At 36.6% G+C, this 20,803-nt stretch overlaps 1 protein-coding gene across 1 annotated transcript in view; it reads right to left on the minus strand.

Moving 5' to 3' along the window:
- The window catches only part of GRM8 (glutamate metabotropic receptor 8), a 136,816-nt gene that overhangs the window by 58,540 nt on the left and 57,473 nt on the right, over positions 1-20,803 (minus strand). The gene's annotated exons all lie outside the window — the stretch shown is intronic.

The raw sequence follows: 20,803 nt of genomic DNA on the forward strand, positions 1-20,803 counted from the left end.
CATTATGAAGTTAAATGCAGTGTGGAAACCACAATATAACCAAGTAATACTAAAAGTAAGTATTATTGCCATTAATTGAGTGCTTAATATTTACCAGCCACTTGAAAGATATCTAATTCAATGTTCCAACATCCCTTTGAGGTAGATAATTATTGCCTTCAATACACAGGTCGTTTTAAATGAGGCTTAATTGATTTACATCACTTACTAAAACTCTCATAGCTAGCAAATGGTGGAGACAGAATTTGTTTTAGGGAAAAAAAGAACAACTTGCTATTGAATGAATGGGTGCAGTCCCCATCCTGAAGCTTTGGGTCATTTTCTCCATGAGGAACCCTGGCACCTGTCTGTGGAGGCATCAAAACAGGAAGCTCCACATGGGTTGTTTTGTCAAAGCCTGAGGAAACTCAGAATACCCAAACTCAAAAGCTTTGACTTCCCATCACTGGCTTTACCAGCCTCATTTCAGGTTTAGTATTTTTATTTTATTTTATTTTATTTTATTTTATTTTATTTTATTTTATTTTATTTTATTTTATTTTATTTTTTTATTTTTTTACAGTGAGAGAGACACAGAGAGAGAACACGTGTGCGAGCAGGGGAGGGGCAGAGTGAGAGAGAGAATCTCAAGAGGGCTCCATGTGCAGGGCAGAGCCCTCTGTGGGGCTAAATCCCGTCACCTGGGATCAGGGTCTGAGCCAAAATCAAGAGTTGGATGTTCAATTGACCAAGTCATCCAGGCGCTGCAGGTTTAGTATTTCTTAAACCAGGACTTCTCAGGGAAGTTCAGGGCTGGGAATGACAGAACTGAACCATGCAGCTGGGAACTGCAGGTTCCCCGAACCGCTTCCCAGTCTGCACTAACACTGTCAGTATAATGTTCACCTCCAGTCCCTCAACTGACCGGCACTATCAGGTCACGGTCTGTGCTTTCCTTGATCAGCCCCTCTCTTCTCTTTGCTTATCCTTGGACAAATGGGTCTGAATTCAGGTGGAACCTGTTTTCTGGGTGATAAAATAAAGAAAAAGAATGAAAACACTGAGGAACCAGGTAGTGAGAGGAAGGAGGTTTAGAGGCCAGTAGGTCCACGATGAATTCTCAATCAACCTAAATAGATTACATACCATGCCAAATCCATCACAGTCAGAGGTGTATATTATGAAATGTACAACTCTTTTCATAAATGAAAAGTGCCCATGTACAGTGTTTTTCAGCATTCTCTCAGGGTGTGTTGAGAACACTATTTCTGTGATCAGGTTCTAAAAAGAAACAACATGGGGAGAATAGAGTTGGCCTTGTTCATGCACTTATGCACTGGTTCATTACTTCCACAAAAATGACCTGCCTATCTACTATGTGTCAAGCACTGTGCTGGGTACAGGGAACACAGAAATAAAGAGAAGAGGATGCCAGGCCTCAAGGAGCTCAGTAGTTAGTCATTTAAACAGCAGTGCTGCAGAGGAGTTTGTGGTCCATCTGATTGTGTTTCTCTGGTTGACTTGGAATTGCAATACCAACAAGCCATAGGACTTCACCCCCTGTGGGGTAAGGTGTATTTCCATTTCTGTGTGGTTTTATAGTTGCCCAGTTCAATGAAGGTGTAGAGGATGCTTAAAAGGAAGGTGTACAATAGAGTTTAAACAATTCAGACTTTGGAAACTTTAGGCCTCAAAGCCAGATATGCATACCCAAAGTCAATACTATATATACAAAGGCTTTTAAGAATGCACCAAATCTGTAACTTTCTTTAGTGTTGATACCAGTTTGAATTAGTATCACTAATTTATGAATTAGCTTGAGAAAGAACATTATGATCCACAAAATTGCCCTATTGTTTTATTCTATAATTATTTAAGGAACTTATCCTGAAGTAACAATGAAAATTGTAGAAAATCATATTTTTAGATAAGGAATTTGTTTCCAATGTATTTATAATAGTGAAAATTCAAAGGAAGTAATGTCTACTATCAGGAAAAAATTTAAATATACCTGGTATATTACTGGATCCATAGATGCTATATTACATAATCTTCTTTCAAAAGTGTTTAAAACCTACTTTTGGAAGAAAATGTTCTCTCAGATTACAGCAATTACTTTAGATGGTAGGATTTAAGTGCCTTTGTTTTTCTTTTTTCCATTTTTCCATTTCCTATAAGGTGGGTGTTTTATATTTATAACTAAAATATATACTTTGTGGGGCACATGGGTGGCTCAGTCAGTTAAGCCTTGGACTTCAGCTCAGGTCATCATCTTGCGGTCAGTGAGTTCGAGCCCCACATCAGGCTCCGCGCTGACAGCTCAGAGCCTGGAGCCTGCTTCAGATTCTGTGTCTCCCTCTCTCTCTGCTCCTCCTCCACTCGCACTCTGTCTCTCTCTGTCTCTCAAAAATGAATAAACGTTAACAAAATTAAAAAAATAAAGTATATACTTTGTTTTAAAAAAGGGAGATTATCACACTAATGAACTTAGAAGATATGGAAGGCAATTCATATTTCATTGCCCTTTTCTTTTTATTGTTATATACATTTGTGGAATAAACACATTTTTTAAATTTAGTATTTCTTTACTACTCAAGAAAAAGTGCCAGTAAAGAATATAAGCCAATCTTGTATGTGCCAAATAAATAAGATATTTAAATATGAAAAAGAATGCAAAGATAAAGCAGCTTCACTCACTATGCACATGCGTTTATGTAAATTAAAATGTTTAATGTACAGCATATCAGCTTAATATACTATGTTTCAAAGTGTGCATCCCTATACTTTAAAAATATTTTAATATTAAACATACTTACATATTCATTATTATTAATATTATAAGAAAATTGGTTTTAAGGAATGGTCTGCCATGTCTGAAAAGAGCAGAAAATCACCCAAGGAGTCACCGACTATACATAATATTTACCTACTGTATTAGTTTCCTATTGCTGCGTGACGAATTATCACAAATCCAGTAATTTAAAATAACATAAATTGATGTTGCAGTTCTGGCAGTCAAAAAATAGAAATGGGTCTCCCTGGGCTAAAATCAAGATGTCAGCAGGGTTGCTTTCTTTCTGGAGGTCTCTCACTGTCTTCTCCAGCCTCTAGAGGCTGCCTGCATTCTTTGGCTCAGGGTCCCCTTCCATCCTGAAAGCCAGCAATGGCCAGTGGAACCTTTGTCAGGTGGCATTACTGACACCATCTCCCTCTCCGTATTTAAGGACCCTTTTGGTTACATTGGACCCACTTAGATAACCCAGGATAATTTACCTATTCTAAAGTCAGTCGATTAGCAAGCTTAATTCCCCTTTGCCATGTAACATAACACACTCATGGGTTCCAATGATTAGAATGTCCACGTCTGTGGGAGGCCTTTGTTCCACTCACCACAACTATTAGTCATCAAGCTTTAAAGTCACCTATCCAAGGAACACTGGTCTATTTTGATGTACTTTTTCTTGTAACTTAAACTCATATTTGCACTGTTAATTAATGTTCTTGTGCCTTAAATATACACATAAAGCTTTACTAAATTCTTACAGCAAATAATTTGAAGATTTTAACTTCATGTTTATTTATCTTTGTTTCATAAATCTAGTCTAATCAACCTAGTATAGAGTTGCCTGACAAAATACAGGACACCTAATTGAATTTTAGTCTCAGCTAAAAATAAATAATATTTTGGGATGTCAAAATATTGCACAGGGCATATTTATACAAAATAATTATTCATTGTTTATTTGAAATTAAAATTTAACTGACTATCTGAATTTTTATTTAATTAATCTGACAACCCTATCTTATATTTTTTTTTAAAAAAGTAAGTTTAGGAAATGACAATATATACTGAGCTGAGATATAAAATGGAATAGATATATTTTTTGCTTATCAGCACTCCATACAGAAACAGAATATTTTAATATGATAAATATTTATAATTTTCCTTCTATACATATAAAATTTTCCAAATTTGCTTTACTATTCGAAGGCATTGAGATTTCAGGATATTATGGTAAAATTATATTTTAAAATACAGGTATATAGCTCTTCTTTTGTTGTTATTATATGTGTGATTTCATTTCAGCAGTGGGAGAGATTAGTTGAAATGGACAAACTATTCCAAAATGAAGGGAAAATATTGAAACTGTGGAATAAAATATGAAAAAGGGAATTTAAGCTATTCAGAAAAATAGAATCCCTTTGTAAGCTACGGTTTGCTAAAAAAGCACCGATAAAAGAAACTCTGGACATTGTTCCCCTGGAGAACTGAGAGAGAATTTGTGGAATCATCTGGTAAGACCTCTTACAGGAGACTAAAACCCAAATATGAATGCAATTGATGATACTGGAATGGTTTCAAATAAAAGCTGGAGTTTGTTCAGATTTTAAATGACTGAAAATCAATATTTGGTTAACAGGAATCAGAAGGAAGCATGCTTCTTTGGCATACGAGACTAACCTAAGCAAGCATCCATGCCTTCCTAACGCACAGTAGGAAACCAGTAGTGAAGAGGTAAGAAAAAGGACCCTTTGGTATAATACCAGATCATATAGAAGGGTTTTAAATTACCGTAATATTCTGAAAAAGAGAATGTGAAGCAATTTGAAAAAGAAGTAATGCTTAAGGAATTTATAACATGAGGGTTGTAAATTCAAAAATGGTTTCACCTTTATATACTTTATCTAGGAATTATATCAAAGTGAATTTCACTATCAAGGTATTTTCCATTGACTGACATTAAATTGAGGCTGTTTTCCTCCATAAAATATATCATTCATGCTTTTAATCATATATTACAAATAGAGCAATTTTCTTTTTATTAAAAACTTTTTTTCAATGTTTTTATTTATTTTTGAGACAGAGAGAGGCAGAGCATGAGCAAGGGAGGGGCAGAGAGGGAGACACAGAATCTGAAGCAGGCTCCAGGCTCTGAGCTGTCAGCACAGAGCCTGATGTGGGGCTCGAACTCACAGACCATGAGATCATGACCTGAGCCAAAGTCGGATGCTTAACCGACTGAGCCACCCAGGCACCCCTCAATTTTCTTTTTAAATCACACAGTTAATGAGTATCTCCTGATAGAATATATTATTAAAGAGTGGGGAATAGGACCAAAACAAACAAAAACAAAAATAAAAACAACTTATAAACAAACCTGTAACATCTCCTCTAGTACCATTTAGAGTCATATTGCAGTCATAAAAATAATTTGACTTTAAATACAAAATCATGAAATAATTGGTATTGAATAATTAGGCCCAATCCATTAAACCAGATGAAAATATGAAACATTTATTATCTGCTTGGGACTAGGTCTACACTAAAAGGATAGGGTGCTATAGTTAGGGCAGATTCACATAATAAGAATATAAACTTAAAATGTCTCAAGCACCCAAATGCATTAGCACAAAATGTAGAGAAGGAAGAAGATGCAGAATGTCAAAGCAAGACTTGTATGTAACCACCATACCATGCTGCCCCCATGCAACTAGACTGAATGCAATTTAATTTCTCAGGATGTTACTTAAATCAGCGCCCAATTTCTAACTATTACATATTGTGGTTAGTTAGAATTGACCTTAAAATATTTTCTGCACTAGAAATATGTCCTTTATGTTTCAAGACAAATATATATATTTCTCTGTTGGTGTTATAAGGTTCACCACCAATAGGAAGAAAACTCTTGTCACCTACACGGTTTTCATACTTGAATTAAGTCTTTAAACTATCATAAATTACTTTTCAAGAGAATAAGAGCTTTTATATTTTTCAGTTACAAAAGAACTTGAAAGCATCAGCTTTCTTCCACTGTCCACAGGATGAGTGAAATTAGGGGAAAAAAATAAAATGGGGAAAAAAAAATTCACAGGTATACAAGGAAACTTAACTGACTCTTGCTACCAACGCTATAATTTGTCACAAGAGGGCTGCTTAGTAGACATAATTTCCTTCTCTCTTCCTAAGGCATTGTGGCAGAGGGATTTATGATACTGCATTGACTAGAAGTACAAAGAAAATGTGGTAGAAGGGGATAAGGAACTCACTAATGTGAGGTGAAATCAAAATCAATCTCTAACAAGAGATTACTTCACACATTAACTTCTCTGGGGTCACATCAAAGTCTTCCAGCCAGTGGCTCATGTATTTCTAGCTGGGGAAATGATTTGAATGATAAACAAGGAGTAATGATGAATAGAATGTGCCAAAGAAGAGGTACATAAAAGCTAAACTAGCAAAATCAGATGAACTAGAAGATGTCTACTGTCGGCTGTATCTTATAGCTCTCCCTTCTTGTTTGTTTTTTCAACTAGAGAGCAAAGAAATTTATAAATTAATGTGGAATATCGAGTATTGAGTTGCCTTTTTCATTTTCCTGCCTAAGATATCTCAGTAAAACTGAAAGAAACATATGGTGTGAGTACATGCCCCATAGGGCTTTTTGGAAAAGTAATTCAGATTCTGGATCATACTTCTGTATCGTGCTATGTTGATGTGAATGCACTTGATTAAGGTTTGTGAGACCGATGGCTGCCTCAAGCACATTTGTTTTCTGAAATGCTTCATGCATTAATCTGCATCCTTCACTACATATACATAATAATTTTCACATGCATTTGCTTAAAAATTAGGTCACTCCTCCAAGTGCTTGGCCATTTCTTATGTAACTGGCAATTTTCTTTTATAATGAGAGCATCTTAGAATTAGGGACCTCAGAGAAATGTGAGAAAATCCTGGAGGCAGTTATTCCCTAGGCTCTAACATTCCAAATGAGGTTGGAAGAGAGGTCACCTAGTCAAGCCCTCATTTTATAGATGAGGAGACTGAGTTTCAGGGAGATAACTTGCTTTATCAAGGCTACAGAGATGTGAAGGAGATAAGAACCATTCAGCCCAAATATATCCCCACTTTTGTCTAACTCACTTTCTGGCACATACTGACTCAGAATTGGCTTGAAAATGTGTATCATTTTCCTGTTCATCTAATTCAACAACAACCTTTTAGCTGACAACTATTCGCAACTTACTTTGACAGCCATTGTGGGGCTAGCAAGAAGTGAGAATCAGGAAGAACACAAAAGAATTATGCTTATTCTCTCTGCCCAGAGGGTTTGTGGAATACAATCATACATACAACCATAGATGCGTAAATGCTCCAAGAACACAGAACACAAATTTGGAAACGTAAAATAATGGATACCCAGAGAGAGTCCATATATGCTCAGAATCTGTAATGTTTTGTAAATTAAAGAAGATTTTTATGGATTGGTTGATTTGGTAAGAACACTGGTTTCATTGAAATGAAAGGCTGTAGTAGAAAGACAAGATTTGAAAAGTTAATGGTCAATAGGAAATAATTTTAGTTTAAGAACCCTTCATAGCCCAGTTCTGGGACCTAGAAGTCAAACTGTAAACTGCTTGTGATTATGGATGGCTTTGCTTTTTGCTTTTTGTGTTTTTCAGTTTCCTTTTATGCACATGTTAACTTAAAAAAAAAAAAAAAGAACCCTTCCTAGCATCTTTGGTAACAACTATAACAATTTTTATTTAGTAACTATTCTATAATCACCAGTTTAAAAGGGGTCTCCCCTATTAGATGCATGAAGGTAGGCCACATCCCTCAATGTTCTCAGCATTGAGCAGAATAAAGGTGTTAAGTAAAATTGGCTGACTGAGTAAATATTTTTTAAAGAGTGACAAAGCAGAAGAAGCATATGGAATAACATCAGATGGCAGAAATCTAGAAGTCACTCTCAAGGTACAAGTCCAGAAGGTCAGCTTATGTCACTGAAGAAGCCTTAGAGTAAGGATTTGACCTTAGAAGTGGAAAGGAAAGAATGGATCTAGGAGCAGTTTCAAAGGAGTAATATAATTTGTTGACAGAGTATAAATGAGAAAAGGGAAGAGGAAATCTTGTGCTCGCTCTCAAGTTTGGAGCTCTGAAAAACAGATAATGTTGATACAAGAGGGGAATAAACATGAAGATCACGCATAATGGAGAATATAAAGCAGCAGCTAAAATCATGAGACTTGTAGTCAAACACAATAGGTTCAGCCTCAGGCACACCTCATGGTCGCAAAAATTCTTAACTTCTCTGCTTCTCTTAGAGATGAAAGGAGATCATTTATACATAAAGTGCTTAGGCTGGTTTTTGGCACATAGGAGGCATTCACTAAATAGCTATTGTTTCAGACATGATAAATTTGGGTTTTAGATATCTTAATTTCACAATTTGGGTTTTGGATTGCTTTCAGATTCTGGTTTGGGATTGTTTAATTTAACATTTGCGTGCATGTAAAAGAGCAGGCACTAAGAAAGCCGTTCAAAAACACGAGTGTAGCTTTTATAGCAGAAGCCATGTGAATGACGAGTGCTCCACGGGAATGGTGCCTGGGAGAAAGGCCAAAAGCAGGGGCAAGTTGAGCAGAAGGAAGATGAGATCAAGGAGGCAAAGAAACACAAAGAGATTCCAAGCGATAGGGCTTCCCAGAGTGCAGGGGAGGGGATAGAACATAAGATGGTGGTATCATTGCAATCACAAATGTTTGCGTGCTCTCTCTATAAATGCACTATAAAATAATAAGTGTGGTAGAAGTAGTTTGAGAGCTTTCTTTGGAGATATATTCTTTATGATGCTATGGTATGGACTGTCTCTAGTCATTGCTGTTTTTCTTGCCACCTTCTACACATATTTTTCTTTTTCATTCCAAATATAATTCTTGATTTCATGCTTTCAGTTCCTAACCAAATGTTCAATACATTGCAGTTTGATTGGACATTTTAACACGGGGAAAGTGTTGTGTTGAAGAAAGGACAGTGCTATGGTGATAAGCTGCTGATGTAAACACTTCATGGTTTTATGACAGGCTCACAATCCACCAATACTATTTTCAATTCAATTCAATTTGTGTGGATGAGAATTTTAGAGAAAAACAGCTGGTAGGAGAAACATATGACATTTAATCTTGCCTGAGAACATGAAATCTTCTACAAAGCTGTATGTATATGGTGTGTGAAATCTGTGTGTTGGTATACACTCGCAAAGGTTATACTAGGAGCTGTATTCTATAGGATTTGGGCCAACGGACAGATGAAAACATTACAGTCCTTGGTACTTTTCTGGAGATAACTTGACTGAGCAAATAACTCAGCGAGTCTAAAATTCCAATGAGAACATTCAACTGATTGCAATTTTTGAACTAAGAAGATTTTTTTTTTCAAAATGAGAACAACCTCCAGTCATCCTTAACAAACAAACACACAAATAAACTTACAGTTAGTGGTGTAGGTTTTGATTGGTTCAAAATCACTCCCTGTGAACAAGATTTAGAACACTGCTGCAATGTAGAACCTTGCAGATTACCACATGGATTCACCACATCACATTTTAGAATGATTTTAGAGAGAAAAAAATATAATAGAAATTTGGCTTGTTCAGATTTTGTATGCAAGGTGCCCAAAATTATACAAAAAGGGGATATATAGTAAAGGAAAAACTACTGACTGAATCTGGTCACAACCATGACAAACAGAAAACCAAAATTACCCTAAAATTTGCCCAAGATTACTGGAATATAAAATCCATTTAACACCCAAATTTACATAATGACAAAAGTGATGATATATTTAAATTGATTAATAGTCATTTAGAAATGATTTAACTTTTATTTCTAACAAATTTGCTTTTTCATTTCAACTATCAAAATTCATTTGAATGTTGTAGCAGATTTGGTTACTGAAAATCATAGTCCACCAGAGATTTTTTTCCTTGTATCCTTACCTTTGCCTTTATCCCCACAAACTGATTTTTTACCCAACTTCACTATTTTGGCCCAAATATCCTTCTCCATACTTGGTTAGATGCAGTCATTAGCAGTTGAAAAGAATTGCTTTCTCTCCTTTAGCTCAGACCAGAGGAAAAACCACAGACTCTTGCTTTAAGTTTTTTTAGACAGAGTCCTACTGGCAGCCACAGAGAATGTTAGGAATCACAAGACCAAACAGTGCCAACGCTTCACCTCCTACTCTGTTTTCCTCCGTTCCCAATTCAATTGGAAATGAGTCTCTCCTATTTTCCCCTGCCACATGTCAAGCCCCCAATATATCTTGCCTAGATTTCTTCAATAATCTTGCTATTGTCTTTTCTCTTATCCTTGCACACTACAGTTCATCTGACTCACCACTGGGCAGACAAATCTCACAAAATGGAATTGTGCTGAGAATACATCCATGCTCAGAAACATTCAAATACACTTCAGTTCCTAGCAAATGCGGTACAAACTTGGCCTAAGTCCCACCACAAAATGGCTGCCAGTTATCTGATCGTATTTTATGAGTAACAATATAATTTAGTGCCCAAAATACTTTTTCAGAGTAACAGGAGTGATATTAACAACAGGGCACGTTGGGATGGATAGGTCACCCACCTCTCCCTGTGACTATGGTGAACACTCCCTTCAGTCACAGGTTTTACACACAACCTGTTTCATTTCCACCTCCTTCATGCAGACTTTTTTGATCCCTCAAAAGGATATGCTACCTTCCTCCTTCTCTGTCTGTGGCCCCAAGACCTCAGAGTAGGCACTTTGCCTCAATTTATGTTATTCTGCCTTGTATTGGTCATCCATGTGCTTGGTTTGGCCCCCTTCTTGACCCTAAACAACTTGATAGCAAACTTCTTACTCATCTTTACTTTTCTTAAACACCAAGCAAAGGTCCCTTCATATAGCAGTTAACACATATTTTTAAGTTAATTTTTTTTTAACATTTATTCACCTTTGAGAGACAGAGAGAGACAGAGCAAGTGGGAAAGGAGCAAAGATAGAAGGAGACACAGAATCTGAAGCAGGATTCAGGCTCTGAGCTCTCAGCACAGAGCCTGATGCGGGGGCTCAAACCCACAAACCATGAGATCATGATCTGAGCCGAAGTCGGATGCTTAGCCGACTTAGCCACCCAGGCACTCCATTTAACAAATATTTCTAACCAAATGTAATCACTGACTGTAAACAAATATTTAAATTGTGGCCCTTAAAAAATATTTATTTAGTAATGGCATTACTGAATCCTAAAAAAGAGGGAATTTATAAACTGTGACGATCAAAAAATCTCACGTCATTTTACAAATTCAAAAACCCTCATTCGTTTCTGAATCTGAAAGATTTTTCACAAAATACACATTACATACCAAAAGCCCCAATATGAGAATATGCATTCATGTTGTCTTAGAAAGGTTTTTCCTGAGACTTTCTCTTAAACCTTTCTCTATGCAGTCAATTCTATGTTTATCAAGTAAATTTATTAAATGAAATAAAATCTAAGTATTTCTCAAATAAAAACCCTCCATCACCCAACTTCCCATATCCTGATGCTATTCTAGAGAATTAACACATTTTAGGATGTTTTTTGTTTTGTTTTTTCTTGTGGTTTAAATCATGCACTTATCTCTTGGGTTATCAATTTGGATTGTATCTGTTGACTGCTCTCAGTGAAAGGTGAGTGACTTAATATGCCTACACAACTTCTCTATTGCCCCTCTTTAGTCATCACCCAAGTTTTTAAAGTTGTGTTAATATTTTTAACTTAACAGGGCTTACACTGCTAATATTCACTTCCATATTTCTGTATTTCGTTTCCAGATTTCTTCTAACAAAGTAAGTGATTTTTGTATATGGCTACTGAATGTTATTCCCTTCAGATTCATCCAGGTAGCAAGACCGGGCTTGCAGAGAAGGAATAACCATAATTACTAAAATTCTACCTTTTAAAGGGTAATTAGACACTAGGGTCCAATAGATCCTTTTATAATCCCTTTTTAAATACCTTCGTTTCTTCGAGGTTATATGAAATGCCACTGTTACTCATCTCATATCAGATATGCTTTTCTTATTTTGTTGGATAACATCTAGAATAATTCATATATGAGATATGTAGGCATCAGATTTTCTGAGCCACATACATTTTTAGCCTCACATTGATTGATAGTTTGGCTGGCTATACAATTGTAAGTTTAAAATACTTTCCCTTAGAAAGTCTTTGCTCATTGCCTTCTAGAATCCAGGGAGGCATATGAGGCCTGGTTTTCATATCTTGTATGTATCTTTTCTCCCTTCAAAAAGTTCTTAGAATTTTCCCTCAATTAATGCAATTTTACTGAGATGTGTGGGCCTTTCAATTTTAAAAATTGTCTTTCTTCAATTTGTGAAACTTCTAGTTTTTTATTTTATTTTATTTTATTTTATCTGGCCATTTCTTTCCCTTCTTTGTCTGTTTCTTCTTCTCAATGCTTATTAGATATATTTTAGAATCCTGCATCCATTCTCACAGTGTGCTTTTTAAAAAAAAATTTTTTTTAATGTTTATTTCTGAGACAGAGAGAGACAGAGCATGAGTGGGGGAGGGGCAGAGAGAGAGGGAGACACAGAATCAGAAGCAGGCTCCAGGCTCTGAGCTGTCAGCACGGAGCCCGACGCGGGGCTTGAACTCATGAACTGTGAGATCATGACCTGAGCCGAAGTCGGCTGCTCAACCACTGAGCCGCCAAGGCGCCCCATGGTGTGCTAACTTTTGCTCAGATTTCCTTTTTTCACTTTCCTCCTTTTCTTCTTGGTTCTTCCTCTGATTTCACCCTTCAGATCTCCACTGTTAACCCCAGCTATCCCGTATTTACATTCAACTGTTCAGCTTTTTATTTTCACATTCATATTTTAATTTCTAGGATCATTTTCTTATTTTCTGATTGATCTTTTCCACAGCAACCTATGCATGTGTGTATGTTCAATATTCTCTGGATTCTCTCTGGAACACTCATTAAAATTCTGTTGTTAAAAATTCTCTTGCATTTTCTGAATTACCTCTGGTTTTGTTGTGTGTATGTGTGTGTTTGTATGTGTGTATGTGTCTTTTTAAACAACGATATTGGGTCTTCAGTTACCACGACATCCTTGGCTGTTGTATGATTATGATGTAGGGCCAGGTTGGTTGATAAGGATTATTGGTGGGGTCCATTTTCCTTGGATGGGAGGGCTGACCACACACCTGTGTACGTTGGTGACAGTTTTACCCAGCTGGCTTCTCTTGAAGATGCATGGATAAAGGCACACAAAAGGACCTACCACAGGAGGAACTTTATCTAAGAGCTGAGACCTTTATCATATCTCTATCTTGTACAGAAGATGTATTTCTTATTGCCCACCTGTTCATGTCTGTCTGAAATAAAGTTACTTCAAATTCTGCGTGGTTTCTTTCTCAGTACCTTATACCCACACAAGTAGACTAACATAATCCTACCATCAGATAATTCCCATTCTTGAGAGTAGAATTCTCTAATACCTGTAATCTTTCTCCTTGTTAAATTGGAGCAGAAAGGAGGGGACTCCTGGGTGGCTCAGTCAGTTAAGCATCTGACCCTCGGTTTCAGCTCAGGGTTCATGAATTTGAGTCCTCATTGGGATTCTCTGTCTCCCTCTCTCTCTGCCCCTCCCTTGCTCACTTTCCATCTATCAAAATAAACATTAAAAAATTTTTTTAAATGTTTATTTAAAATGTTTGTTTAAAAAAATCTTTTTAAATGTTTATCAGGAACCCCAATAAATAAACATTTTTTAAAAGTTGGAACAGAAAGGGAAAGTGAGAAGCTCACTTGGACTAGCTATTTTGAAATGTAGCTTTTTAAATAATTTTGCTGATGGTCACTCCCATGCCCATGTCAGGTCTTTATGCTGACTCCAGGGTTAGAAATTATTTGAAACTGTCATGGTAAGAACCATTTGTGTCTCTTGGGTTGTGCTTTCCTTCTTTTAATTTCTCTATAAATCATACCCATTTGACTTTTATTTTTCAGACTTTTCCCAAATTGTTCTACCTTATCTTGGCTCTAAAAACATAATGGCTTCTTCCCATTTTCTCTCTCTTTCCTGTCCTCGTTTTCTTCCTGTTTTTCTTTTTTCTTTTCTTTCATTCTTTTTTTCTTTCTTATTTTTTAAATTTCACTGTTGCCTTAGAGGGAATATGTTCATGCCAGCCCATATTGTGAACCAGAAGCCAGACTAAGTTTCTTCTTTTATATTTCTTTTAATGATGCCAATAACTCTGCTTTGCATTTATTTTTGATAACCTGGAATTTATACTAATATTTGGTTAAATATTTTCTACACTTTTGGGGTGGGTGGTACTAACCCATATGATGCTGCATTTAGAGATTTAAAAAATAATTTCATAACATACAAATGTGATATGGTTACAGCCAAAAGGAACTATTTGCTTGCAATCTGCTCTCCCTGGCACCCTGTGTGCTCCATAAGATACAAGCATCTACTGAATCACGGAAAATGCAATCTGAAGTTACACAAGTAAATTAGTCACTGCATTCTGTACTATCAACAGTCTGGAGTATCATTAAAGTTCTGTCTATATAGAAGAAAAATTAAGTCTATTTGTATGGCATTCCCCCAGAACATTTCTGAAATAAGGTCATGGTCACTATGACTGAAAAAATTCACAGTTTAGTCTTAATCAAATCTAGTAGTCTAGATTTTTAAACATATTAAGAAAGCTAAACCATTTTAATGAGATGAGTTAGCTGTAGGACTAAGTTCCCAGGTTGACTATCTAATTGTATAGTTGATTAAATTATTATAATTTGGGCATAGAAAATTCAAACCCTTTGCAAATTCAATTTCAATTAAAAAAAAAGATGAATGTGTAAATACCACAGTCTCACTAACAGCGAAATGTTTAAATTAAGTAGCCCGAGGCTCACAGCATCCTCAGAGCCCAAAAAAGTAGGATCATGGAATCTAAGCAAGGTTCATTGAGCAAATATTTCTTTATGCTGTCAGATAAGATAGGCATCCCCAAAAGAATTGCCCTAAATGTGTAAGTTGGCAATTTTCTGCAGTGGTAATATGGAGCACAACCGGAAAAAAAGTAATAAGCCTGGCTAAGGCAGCCTTCTCTAGGAGAGCCACTTAACAGGCTTGCCTACGCTGTGCCCTAGAATCTTCTTATTTCATTTTTTCCTTCTGTGTCTCCACAAGCATATCATTTTAACTGAGTGCGTAAATGAGATTACATAAATGTTTTCTTTTCTGGTTGCTTTTCCTTTTCCCTTTTCTATTCGGGTTTCCCCTTCTGGAGTTGACTGCAACTCTGGTTTGGTATGCTAGTGTGGTATGACTCATCTCGTCTGGACACAATCTTCCACCATACCTGAAATAGGTATCACGATAATAGATGCCATGAAACCGCGGCATCTATTTGAAGCCTTCAAAGGCATCTGCTTCAAATGACAGTACATTGACTAGCAAAGAAAAAATCTATCCTGTTTCCACTTCCTTCCTGTCGAAGGAAATGAAGCAATGCTGAGAGACAGGTGTGGCTGGAGAACTACTCTGGTCTGATCTATTCCAAAAATCACTTCCATCGTCATTTAGGTGATATTGACAGGGTTCTCAGGCTCTTCTTTTCTCATCTCAACTTTTCCCTACAGCAGTAATTTTATCATTCTTTTCAGAACTACCTTTACAACTCTTGTTAGAGTTACTCACTTTTCAAATTTAACATATTTCAGCAATTGATTTCTGATGACACTTTCCAGTATTTCTGGCTAAATATAGGAAGTCAGTTATGCATTGCTGCAGGAACAATCCTCTCTTCCCATTCTCTGGGTCCTACAGATCTTGTTGCCTTCTTTAATTTACTTAATATGGATGATATACACCCTGGTGTAAATCTCTAATATTTTAGAAAACACATTGAGTGGGGGTGCTGCACAGACATGGTCTAAAAGGCTGGAGAAATTGAGACAACTATCTGGATAAATATGAATGTATTCAGTCGTTAAACACATTTTTTTTGAGGCTCTATGCTGGCCCAGTCCTCAACTAGGTGATGAGGATATAATGGTGAGCAAAACCAAATAAGATCCCTGTCCTCATAAATTATAGCCTAATAATAGTAACAGCCAACAAGGAATGAACTTATTACATGCTAAACACCTGTCATGACTCATATCATGTCATTCTCAGCAAAACTACCCTGAGGTATCTATTAGTACCAAAAAACACACCATAATGAGACAAAAGAAGCATTTGTTTTTATTGAAGTCACCCATCTTCCTGCCTTTTCTAGAGGATATGAGCTCAAGTCTGCTTGAGTTCTAGAGTAGGGCTGGGTACAGATGGCAAGTGACCGCTTTATATTGCTTTCCATGTGAATTTGCATTCTCCAGGAGAATTTATTACAACCTTCAGAAGTATAGCCCTTGCCGACGTTTTCCCAGCCAATTTAGCAGAGTCAGGATTTGAACCCAAATCCACCTTCTCCAGAGCTTAAGCTCTTCCTTACTCCCATTATCCATCTCTGTACCCCCATACTCTTCTGCCCTTCAACAGACAGATGCAGTAAAAGAACGAGGGAAGGATGATAAGACAAAAGTATTTGATTAATTGCACCAAATGCCATTTGTTCTCTGTATTCTAGACAGAACTAAGACAACTATAATAATTCCTTTTTGCCTTTCTCTCTACGTATTTAGCAGCCCTATTTCAGAATAAGTGATGACAACATTTTTTAAAAGAAATGCATATGGCCCATCATTAGAATGAGAAAACTTGTTTTCCAGAAAAAAAAAAGTTGTTGCAATGGGGATCACAGTAAGATGAAGATATAAGATTCCCATTGTATTACAGTCTAATTGAAATCATAAATAAGCATTACAGTATTATATTAGATCGCTATTGTGCAAGGCACTCTGTGGACACATTGAGTAGGCATTCACTGAGGAGGTACTACATGAAAGCCTCTATGTTAAGAGACATATTCACTCAGATATACATTAAATGGATACTCTTTCCCCTCAGGAATTTTTCAAGGATGACACCTGCAGGTGAGAGGAAGAAATAAAAGAGTGGGAGAGTGCTGAGGGAGGAGTCTAAGACAATTCCCAGGTTTCTGACTTGAGCTACTGGACCATGATGCACCAAGGGAAGAAAGGTTGCTTTAGCATATAGGGGTTTTTGAAATTTTTGAGTTTTGCTTTCTTTTCTGCTTTGAGGGTGTTTTGTTTGTTTTCCACCCAATGATCTATCTGGTTGAAGCACTGTGCTCTTTGGAGCTTGGCAATGTCATAACCCTTGTCTGATTACCTTGGCTTTATAAGTGCAATTAGAGGTAAAATACGTATTCAAGAGATTTCTGCCATCCTAACAGCCCCTCATCACCATCCCTGAGGATTCTTTTCCTGTCTATTTCACTAATTCTATTTTATTATTTTTGTCTTTTCAGTACAATTATGAGAGTTTGCATGAGTCCATGACCATGCCTCAGTGTGTCAACCCTTCCTTCACACCACTTTTCTACAGGAAAAGAAAATTCCACTAGGAATTAGTGGAATGCAGCCGTAGGTACAAATCTAATAAATGATGTCATTAATTTCTATTGGAAAAACATGATTCAACTTGATTTCAAAATCTGAAAAAAAAAGGTGGGGAAATTAAATGGTGTTTTATCATTGAATAAAGACTTACTTCACAGAGCTGTCTGTCTTTATGAATGCTAAAATGTACCTTTATAATTTGATTTTACCCAGGGGTTTTCCAAAACATCTGTCTAAATTATTCAACTAATTTTAGCTTTTATTCCTACTTCTGTTATAATTTCAGAGAGACCTGTATGGTTAGATGAGTTTTCTTTTGTAGATTACTCTAAGAAGCATAATTAAATGCATACCGAAAGAAATTCTGCTCTTCTGCTGTCTCCTGTGTTATGAATTCTGTGTCACTGACATACAGTTACAGGATGCATAGCTCTCTTGTTTGCTTTCTCATCTCAGATCTGACTCCTCACCATCTTCCCCTGCCCTTGAGCCTCATCTTCTCCTGCCTTTGAGCCTGGCACCTTGCTCGTGCTGGCAGGCGTCAGGCAGGCATCGGCCGGGAGCCAGACTGAGCCTTACAAGGAAGGCTCGGGGAAGCGGACTGACACGGGCTCAATAATTAGCACAATACTGGACACAATGCTCAATAAGGATCTACTGAATTAATGGATGTGTGTACTGCCTGCTACAAACACTTCAAGTTGATAACGTGGGCTAATTGGCTGAGCATTAGAAATGAGAATGGAGGACTGACCAGCTCTTTGGTCCTCCAAGTCAATAACACTTCTATAAAGCCTTTTTTTTTAGAGATAGAGAATTTTATTCACTTTTAATATCGGTGTCAACTATTTTAGCAACGTGAAAAAGAAATCTTCTCGTGCATTTTGTGTACTGTTTTGAATAGTAAAGACATTTTGACAGAGAATAGCAAGCAGGTAGCAAATTTTATGTGAAGCCTTAGGATGACACATAATTGTATTCTATAAAATACCTCAGTAGCCAAATCTTAGCTTCTTACAGCTCTTGATGCAGAGCCGGTCTAAATTCAGTAGCTCCTAAGACTGACTAAATAATCTAAGGACATTACAATGCTCTGAAGATTCCCACAATTTGTGTTTCTTACTGAGTTCTTCAGTCTTTTCCACATTCCATTATATCATGAAAACAAAATAAATCCACTTAACACATTTTCTAATTTGTCTCACAATGTGCTTCTCTGACTCCTTTGATTCCACAAAGCTAAGAAAGAAAAAAATGAATTGTGTCTACCATTCAGTCAGACCTCTGTAGGCATGGGAATGTCTGTCCCTGAAAATATACACACAAACTCCAGGTCTCAGACACGTGTTCAGCAGCAATTAGGGCGCGGTGGCACCAGCCGTCTCTCCCCGCCCTCAGCATATTCTCCTGCCCATTTTACCCTGAAACTCTTCCTTCCTCCGGCACTGCTGCTGAGGGACAGCCCCAGTTTAGCAGGATTCTAGTTCGGAGAGACAATGGTCACCTTTTTTCGACTACCTTAAGAATGCTTATTCGTATAATGCATGCTTGCACTGCTGTGATGATACTATCTAATTGCTTAATGTCGTACCATGATTTTATTTATTCTAAAAGTTGAGGCACTGAAAGACTTATGCAAATAGACGTATCATCTTATTTGTATTTGCTCTACCCCCACTGCCCTTGAAAGTCACAATGTGAAAAGTAAGAGTAGAGGATCATTTATAAAATGTAAAGCAAGAGAGAGAAAAAGAAAAGGAAGTTAGATGTCAGAACTCAGGAGATTTTGTCTGGGTAAGTATTCATTACACAGAAAGCAAAATAAACTACTTATGGCCCCTTTTCAGATAAAACAGTATATTTAAAAAGGCAGTCCTAGGTTCAAATACAAATACAAGTACCACTTAATGTTATTAATAATTCACCTAATGCAGACATTTCCAGACTCTGAAAAATATTGTTTTGCCCTGACTAGTTCAACTAACTATATCAAAACAGACACAACAGACATTGAGAGATTTATTTTCCAGCTCATGCATTCTCTCCTAAGTCAAATTTACAAGTTTGATCCTAATAAATTCCTATCTACATATGTCAAAATATAATGTTTATTGGGTTTAGAGCGTCAAACTGCCTTACTTTATTTTCCTGCCATGTGCTTGGTCCTACATAAAATATTCATGGACTTCTATCAGACCATCTCACTCATGAAAGGTCACAGGTCTGGAACCCATGGTAAGTTTTTTCTATTCAGCAGCAAGTTTGCTGAAGTACATTTTTTTTTTTGTCCAAACATGGTTGAAAGCCACATTGATCTAGTAAGGGATGAATGCTCATACTAATGAGCTCTCTGTGCCCTTGTTGAGTACTTTTTCCTCTGAATTAGTTGGGATTTTAAGAGTCATGCATGACCTCACTTGGAATGTTAGAGACTAGGGAATGTAATTGCCCCCAGGATGCTTGATTTCCTCCTAACTTCTGATGACAGAGGGTGGAAGAATCTTTAAACCCTCATTCTGAGAGAATAACTTTTTCATATGCACATTAGGGCTGAAGGACTATTCATTCAGAAAGATAGCATTTGCCTTTGTTTTATAAAACAGCTTGTCTCCGTTAAACTACCCAAAGCTTGGAATTCATGTTTAACTTTAGTTCTCTGCTTTTCTGGACATAAACTACATGTATCCAGTTCAGCACGTATTCCCTTTCACATATAGATGTTCTTTACTTGCAGTGATTTATGTGAGAAAGGTTAATTGGAGATTCGTGGCAAAAGAAAATTATTTTAAGAGATTTAATTGATCTTCACCTTCTGAAAAATTAGAAACTGCTTTTTGTATAACTGCCCATTGCTATCTTTTTTTAAATCCTTCAACATCACCTTTCACATATGGAAAAATGATAACAATGGAGGCCGAAGGGAAGCAGCAAGATGGCACAGATCGAACTAAGCCATTTCAGCTTTTTTTTGTAGTGGTTGTTGCTCTACTATAAGCTCTGCCTCCATAACTAAAACCATCATAATTATTAAGGAATAGCTTTTTCCCAGAGTCACATTACAACCAGAAAAGGAGGCATTTGTCATGCAATGGGATATCTCTGGGATAGCTCATCCCTATGAATTATGTCTGACTTTCTTTTCTCCCATTCATTTTTAATTAACATTAGGGAAAAAAAACCCAGTCATCTTAGTAGATAACAGACCTGGGAAGAGAAACCCAGAAAGTAATGTGAGATCTTTCAGTTTTCAGTTCTACCAAGGTGGACACATGAAAGCATTCTTCATGGAAAATCAACCTTGGTCAACACATATTCAAAGTTAAGTGACCTTGAGGGATTTCATAATTTTATATATATATATATATATATATATATATATATATATATATATATGAATAAGAATAAAATAGACTGAATCATCTTGAGAGAATATAAGTAAGCCAAAA

The sequence above is a fragment of the Lynx canadensis genome, chromosome A2 (assembly GCF_007474595.2).
Source record: "Lynx canadensis isolate LIC74 chromosome A2, mLynCan4.pri.v2, whole genome shotgun sequence".
In the NCBI taxonomy this organism is placed as follows: domain Eukaryota; kingdom Metazoa; phylum Chordata; class Mammalia; order Carnivora; family Felidae; genus Lynx; species Lynx canadensis.